The sequence below is a fragment of the Triticum dicoccoides genome, chromosome 4B (genome assembly GCF_002162155.2).
Source record: "Triticum dicoccoides isolate Atlit2015 ecotype Zavitan chromosome 4B, WEW_v2.0, whole genome shotgun sequence".
In the NCBI taxonomy this organism is placed as follows: Eukaryota; Viridiplantae; Streptophyta; class Magnoliopsida; order Poales; family Poaceae; genus Triticum; species Triticum dicoccoides.
This window is the reverse complement of record NC_041387.1, coordinates 47,882,629-47,890,481: the sequence shown is the minus strand read 5'-3', so window position 1 is coordinate 47,890,481 and position 7,853 is coordinate 47,882,629.

Sequence of the window (7,853 nt, the reverse complement as noted above, 5' to 3'; positions counted from 1 at the left end):
CGGTAACGTACCGGGACCACCGGGAGGGTCCCGGGGGTCCACCAAGTGGGGCCACCAACCCCGGAGGCTTGCATGGGCCAAGAGTGGTGAGGGACCAGCCCCTTAGTGGGCTGGTGCGCCTCCCACAAGGGCCCATGGTGCCTAAGAGGTGGAGAGGGGGCAAACCCTAAGGGGATATGGACCTTAGGGCCCATATTGGTGCGCCTCCCTCTCCTCTCCCCTCTTGGCCGCCACCCCCTTTGCCATCTAGGGCTGCCTCCCCCCCTAGGGGTGGGAACCCTAGAGGGGGGCGCACCCTCCTCCCTCTCCCCTATAAATAGTGAGGCATAGGGCTGCCCATAACACGCGATTCGATCTCTCGTTGGTGCAGCCCTGCGTCTCTTCTTCCTCCTCTTCTAGCCACGCTCCTCCACCACCACCACGCTGTTGTGCTGCTGCTGGATGGAGTCTTCCTCAACCTCTCCCTCTCTCCTTGCTGGATCAAGGCATGGGAGACGTCACCGGGCTGTACGTGTGTTGAACGCGGAGGTGCCGTCCGTTCGGCACTAGGATCTCCGGTGATTTGGATCACGACGAGTACGACTCCTTCAACCCCGTTCTCTTGAACGCTTCCGCTTAGCAATCTACAAGGGTATGTAGATGCACTCTCCTTCCCCTCATTGCTGGTTTCTCCATAGATAGATCTTGGTGACACGTAGGAAAATTTTGAATTTCTGCTACGTTCCCCAACAGTGGCATCATGAGCTAGGTCTATTGCGTAGATTCTTTGCATGAGTAGAACACAAAGTAGTTGTGGGCGTTGATTTTGTTCAATATGCTTACCGTTACTAGTCTTATCTTGATTCGGCGGCATCGTGGGATGAAGCGGCCCGGACCGACCTTACATGTACTCTTACGTGAGACAGGTTCCACCGATTGACATGCACTTGGTGCATAAGGTGGCTAGCGGGTGCCAGTCTCTCCCACTTTAGTCGGAACGGATTCGATGAAAAGGGTCCTTATGAAGGGTAAATTGCAATTGACATATCACGTTGTGGTTTTGCGTAGGTAAGAAACGTTCTTGCTAGAAACCCATAGCAGCCACGTAAAACATGCAACAACAATTAGAGGACGTCTAACTTGTTTTTGCAGGGTATGCTATGTGATGTGATATGGCCAAAGGATGTGATGAATGAATATATGTGATGTATGAGATTGATCATGTTCTTGTAATAGGATTCACGACTTGCATGTCGATGAGTATGACAACCGGCAGGAGCCATAGGAGTTGTCTTTATTTATTGTATGATCTGCATGTCATTGAAGAACGCCATGTAAACTACTTTACTTTATTGCTAAACGCGTTAGTCATAAACATAGAAGTAGTCGTTGGCATGACAACTTCATGAAGACACGATGATGGAGATCATGATGGTGGAGATCATGGTGTCATGCCGGTGACGATGATGATCATGGAGCCCCGAAGATGGAGATCAAAAGGAGCAAAGATGATATTGGCCATATCATGTCACTATTTGATTGCATGTGATGTTTATCATGTTTATGCATCTTGTTTACTTAGAATGACGGTAGTAAATAAGATGATCCCTTACAACAATTTCAAGAAGTGTTCTCCCCTAACTGTGCACCGTTGCTACAGTTCGTCGCTTCTAAGCACGACGTGATGATCGGGAGTGATGGATTCTTACGTTGACATACAACGGGTGTAAGACAGTTTTACACAGCGAAAACACTTAGGGTTAACTTGACGAGCCTAGCATGTACAGACATGGCCTCGGAACACGGAGACCGAAAGGTCGAGCATGAGTCGTATAGTAGATACGATCAACATGAAGATGTTCACCGATGATGACTAGTCCGTCTCACGTGATGATCGGACACGACCTAGTTGACTCGGATCATGTAATCACTTAGATGACTAGAGGGATGTCTATCTGAGTGGGAGTTCATAAGATGAACTTAATTATCCTGAACATAGTCAAAAAGGATTTTGCAAATTATGTCGTAGCTCGCGCTTTAGTTCTACTGTTTTAGATATGTTCCTAGAGAAAATATAGTTGAAAGTTGAAAGTAGCAATTATGCGGACAGTAGAAAGCTTATGTCCTTAATGCACCGCTCAGTGTGCTGAGCCCCAAACGTCGTTTGTGGATGTTGCGAACATCGGACATACACGTTTTGATAACTACGTGATAGTTCAGTTAAACGGTTTAGAGTTGAGGCACTAAAGACGTTTTCGAAACATCGCGGAACATATGAGATGTTTCAAGGGCTGAAATTGGGATTTCAGGCTCGTGCCCACGTCAAGAGGTATGAGACCTCCGACGATTTTCTTAACCTGCAAACTAAGGGAGAAAAAGCTCAATCGTTGAGCTTGTGCTCAGATTGTCTGAGTGCCACAATCACTTGAATATAGTGGGAGTTGATCTTCCAGATGAGATAGTGATGTTTCCCCAAAGTCATTGCCACCAAGCTGCTAGAGCTTCGTGATGAACTATAACATATCAGGGATAGATATGATGATCCTTGAAATATTCGTGATGTTTGACACCGCGAAAGTAGAAATCAAGAAGGAGCATCAATTGTTGATGGTTGGTGAAACCACTAGTTTCAAGAAGGGCAAGGGAACAAAGGGATACTTCATGAAACGGCAATTCAGCTGCTGCTCTAGTGAAGAAACCCAAGGTTGAACCCAAACCCGAGACTAAGTGCTTCTGTAATAAAGGGAACAACCACTGGAGCAGAATTACCCTAGATACTTGGTAGATGAGAAGGCTGGCAAAGTCGATAGTAGTATATTGGATATACATTATGTTAATGTGTACTTTACTAGTACTTCTAGTAGCACCAGGGTATTAGATACCAGTTCGGTTGCTAAGTGTTAGTAACTCGAAATAAAAGAGCTACGGAATAAACAGAGACTAGCTAAAGATGAGCTGACGATATGAGTTGGAAGTGTTTCCAAGTTTGATGTGATCAAACATCGCACGCTCCCTCTACCATCAAGATTAGTATTAAACCTGAATGATTGTCATTTGGTGTTTGCGTTGAGCATAGACATGATTGGATTATGTCTATCGCAATACGGTTATTCATTTAAGGAGAATAATGGTTACTCTGTTTATTTGAATAATACCTTCAATGGTCTTGCACCTAAAGGAATGGTTTATTGAATCTCGACCGTAGTGATACACATTTTCATGCCAAAAGATATAAGATAGTAATGATAGTACCCCTTACTTGTGGCACTGCCATGTAAGTCATAATGGTATAAAACGCATGAAGAAGCTCCATGTTGATGGATCTTTGGACTCACTCGTTTTTTGAAAGGTTTGAGACATGCGAACCATGCCTGTTGGTGTATACGCATGAAGAAACTCCATGTAGATGGATAATTTGGACTCACTTGATTTTGAATCACTTGAGATATGCAAATCATACCACATAGGCAAGATGACTGAAAAGCCTCGGTTTCAGTAAAATGGAACAAGATAGCAACTTGTTGGAAGCAACACATTTTGATGTGTCCAGTCCAATGAGTGCTGAGGCATGCAGTGAACATCGTTATGTTCTTACTTCACAGATGATTCGAGTAGATGTTGAGAATATTTACTTGATGAAACACAAGTCTGAATTATTGAATGGTTCAAGTAATTTCAGAGTGAAGTAGAAGATCATTGTGACAAGAGGATAAAATGTCTGTGATATGATCATAGAGATGAATATCTGAGTTACGAGTTTTGGCACACAATTAAGACATTGTGGAAATTGTTTCGCAATTAATACTGCCTGGAACACCATAGTGTGATGGTGTGTCCGAACATCATAGTTGCACCTTATTGGATATGGTGCGTACCATGATGTCTCTTATCGAATTACCACTATTGTTCATGGGTTAGGCATTAGAGACAACCACATTCACTTTAAATAGGGCACCACGTAATTCCGTTGAGATGACACCGTATGAATTATGGTTTAGAGAAACCTAAGCTGTCATTTCTTAAAAGTTTGGGGCTACGACGCTTATGTGAAAAAGTTTCAGGCTGATAAGCTAGAACCCAAAGCGGATAAATGCATCTTCATAGGATACCCAAAACAGTTGAGTATACCTCCTGTCTCAGATCCGAAAGCAATAAAGGATTGTTTCTAGAATCGGGTCCTTTCTCGAGGAAAAGTTTCTCTCGAAAGAATTGAGTGGGAGGATGGTGGAGACTTGATGAGGTTATTAAACCGTCTCTTCAACTAGTGTGTGGCAGGGCACAGGAAGTTGTTCCTATGTCACCTACACCAATTGAAGTGGAAGCTTATGATATTGATCATGAGACTTCGGATCAAGTCACTCCCAAACCTCGTAGGATGACAAGGATGCGTACTACTTCAGAGTGGTACGTAATCCTGTCTTGGAAGTCATGTTGCTAGACAACAATGAACCTACGAGCTATGGAGAAGCGATGGTGGGCCTGGATTCCGATAAATGGCTCAAGGCCATAAAAATCCGAGAGAGGATCCATGTATGAAAACGAAGTGTAGACTTTGGAAGAACTACTTGATGGTCGTAAGGCTATTAGGTACAGATGGGTTTTAAAAGGAAGACGGACGATGATGGTAAATGTCACCATTAAGAAAGCTCGACTTGTCATTAAGATGTTTTCTGACAAGTTCAAGGAGTTGACTACGGTGAGACTTTCTCACTCATAGCGATGCTAAGAGTCTGTTGGAATTATATTAGCGATTACTGCATTATTTATGAAATCTTGCAGATAGGATGTCAAAACATTGTTTCCTCGATGATTTTCTTTAGGAAAGGTTGTATGTGATACAACCGGAAGGTTTTGTCAATCCCGAAAAATGCTAATAAGTATGCAAAGCTCCAGCAATCCTTCTAAGGACTGGAGTGAGTATCTCGGAGTTGGAATGTATGCTTTTGGGTTTGTGCAATGTTTATAAGAAACTTGTATTTCCAAAGAAGTGAGTGGGAGCACTACAGAATTTCTGATGAGTATATGTTGTTGACATGTTGATGATCAGAAATGATTTTCTAGAAAGCATATAGGGTTATTTGAAAGGTGTTTTTCAATAGAAAACCTGGATTAAGCTACTTGAACATTGAGCATCAAGATCTATAAGGATAGATCAAAATGCTTAATAATACTTTCAAATGAGCACATACCTTGACATGATCTTGAAGGTGTTCAAGATGGATCAGTCAAAGAAGAAGTTCTTGCCTGAGTTGTAAGGTACGAAGTTAAGACTTAAAGCTCGACCTCGGCAGAAAAGAGAGAAAGGACGAAGGTCGTCCCCTATGCTTTAGACGTAGGCTCTATAGTATGCTATGCTGTGTACCGCACCTGAAGTGTGCCTTGCCATGAGTCAGTCAAGGGGTACAAGAGTGATCCAAGAATGGATCACAGGACAGCGGTCAAAGTTATCCTTAGTAACTAGTGGACTAAGGAATTTTCTCGGTTATGGAGGTGATAAAGAGTTCGACGTAAAGAGTTACGACGATGCAAGCTTAACACCTATCCAGATAGCTCTGAGTAGAGATACCGGATACGTATAATAGAGCAACAATCTAGAATAGCTCCAAGTAGAACAGTTATTTGGAATAGCTCCAAATAGAGCGTGGTAGCTGCATCTAGGAGATGACATAGAGATTTGTAAAGCACACACGGATCTGAAAGGTCCAGACCCGTTGACTATAACCTCTCTCACAAGTAACATGATCAAACCCAGAACTCATTGAGTGCTAATCACATAGTGATGTGAACTAGATTATTGACTCTAGTAAACTCTTTGGATGTTGGTTACATGGCGATGTGACCTGTGAGTGTTAATCACATGGCGATGTGAACTAGATTATTGACTCTAGTGCAAGTGGGAGACTGTTAGAAATATGCCCTAGAGGCAATAATAAATTGGTTATTATTGTATTTCTTTGTTCATGATAATAGTCTTTTGTTCATGTTATAACTGTATTATCCGGAAATCGTAATACACGTGTGAATACATAGACCACAATATGTCCCTAGTGAGCCTCTAGTTGACTAGCTCGTTGTGATCAACAGATAGTCATGGTTTCCTGGCAATGGACATTGGATGTCGTTGATAACGGGATCACTTCATTAGGAGAATGATGTGATGGACAAGACCCAATCCTAAGCCTAGCACAAAGATTGTGTAGTTCGTATGCTAAAGCTTTTCTAATGTCAAGTATCTTTTCCTTAGACCATGAGATTGTGCAACTCCCGGATACCGTAGGAATGCTTTGGGTGTACCAAACGTCACAACGTAACTGGGTGGCTATAAAGGTGCATTACAGGCATCTCCGAAAGTGTCTGTTGGGTTGGCACGAATCGAGACTGGGATTTGTCACTCCGTGTAAACGGAGAGGTATCTCTGGGCCCACTCGGTAGGACATCATCAGAATGTGCACAATGTGACCAAGGGGTTGATCACGGGATGATGTGTTACGGAATGAGTAAAGAGACTTGCCGGTAACGAGATTGAACAAGGTATCGGTATACCGACGATCGAATCTCGGGCAAGTATAATACCGCTAGACAAAGGGAATTGTATACGGGATCGATTGAGTCCTTGACATCGTGGTTCATCCGATGAGATCATCATGGAACATGTGGGAGCCAACATGGGTATCCATATCCCGCTGTTGGTTATTGACCGGAGAACGTCTCGGTCATGTCTGCATGTCTCCCGAACCCGTAGGGTCTACACACTTAAGATTCGATGACGCTAGGGTTATAAAGGAAGTTTGTATGTGGTTACCGAATGTTGTTCGGAGTCCCGGATGAGATCCCGGACGTCACGAGGAGTTCCGGAATGGTCCGGAGGTAAAGATTTATATATGGGAAGTCCTGTTTTGGTTACCGGAAGAGTTTCAGGGTTTATCGGTAACGTACCGGGACCACCGGGAGGGTCCCGGGGGTCCACCAAGTGGGGCCACCAACCCCGGAGGCTTGCATGGGCCAAGAGTGGTGAGGGACCAGCCCCTTAGTGGGCTGGTGCGCCTCCCACAAGGGCCCATGGCGCCTAAGAGGTGGAGAGGGGGCAAACCCTAAGGGGATATGGACCTTAGGGCCCATATTGGTGCGCCTCCCTCTCCTCTCCCCTCTTGGCCGCCACCCCCTTTGCCATCTAGGGCTGCCGCCCCCCCTAGGGGTGGGAACCCTAGAGGGGGGAGCACCCTCCTCCCTCTCCCCTATAAATAGTGAGGCATAGGGCTTCCCATAACACGCGATTCGATCTCTCGTTGGTGCAGCCCTGCGTCTCTTCTTCCTCCTCTTCTAGCCACGCTCCTCCACCACCACCACGCCGTTGTGCTGCTGCTGGATGGAGTCTTCCTCAACCTCTCCCTCTCTCCTTGCTGGATCAAGGCATGGGAGACGTCACCGGGCTGTACATGTGTTGAACGCGGAGGTGCCGTCCGTTCGGCACTAGGATCTCCGGTGATTTGGATCACGACGAGTACGACTCCTTCAACCCCGTTCTCTTGAACGCTTCCGCTTAGCGATCTACAAGGGTATGTAGATGCACTCTCCTTCCCCTCGTTGCTGGTTTCTCCATAGATAGATCTTGGTGACACGTAGGAAAATTTTGAATTTCTGCTAAGTTCCCCAACAAATAGGTGGTGCTATCGTACATGCACGTTGACGGAGACTTCAACCCACGAACGGTAACGGTTGCACGAGTCCACGGAGGGCTCCACCCAAGAAGGGTCCACGAAGAAGCAACCTTGTCTAACCCAGCATGGCCGTCGCCCATGAAGGACTTGCCTCACTAGCGGTAGATCTTCACGAAGTAGGCGATCTCCTTGCCCTTACAAATTCCTTGGTTCAAC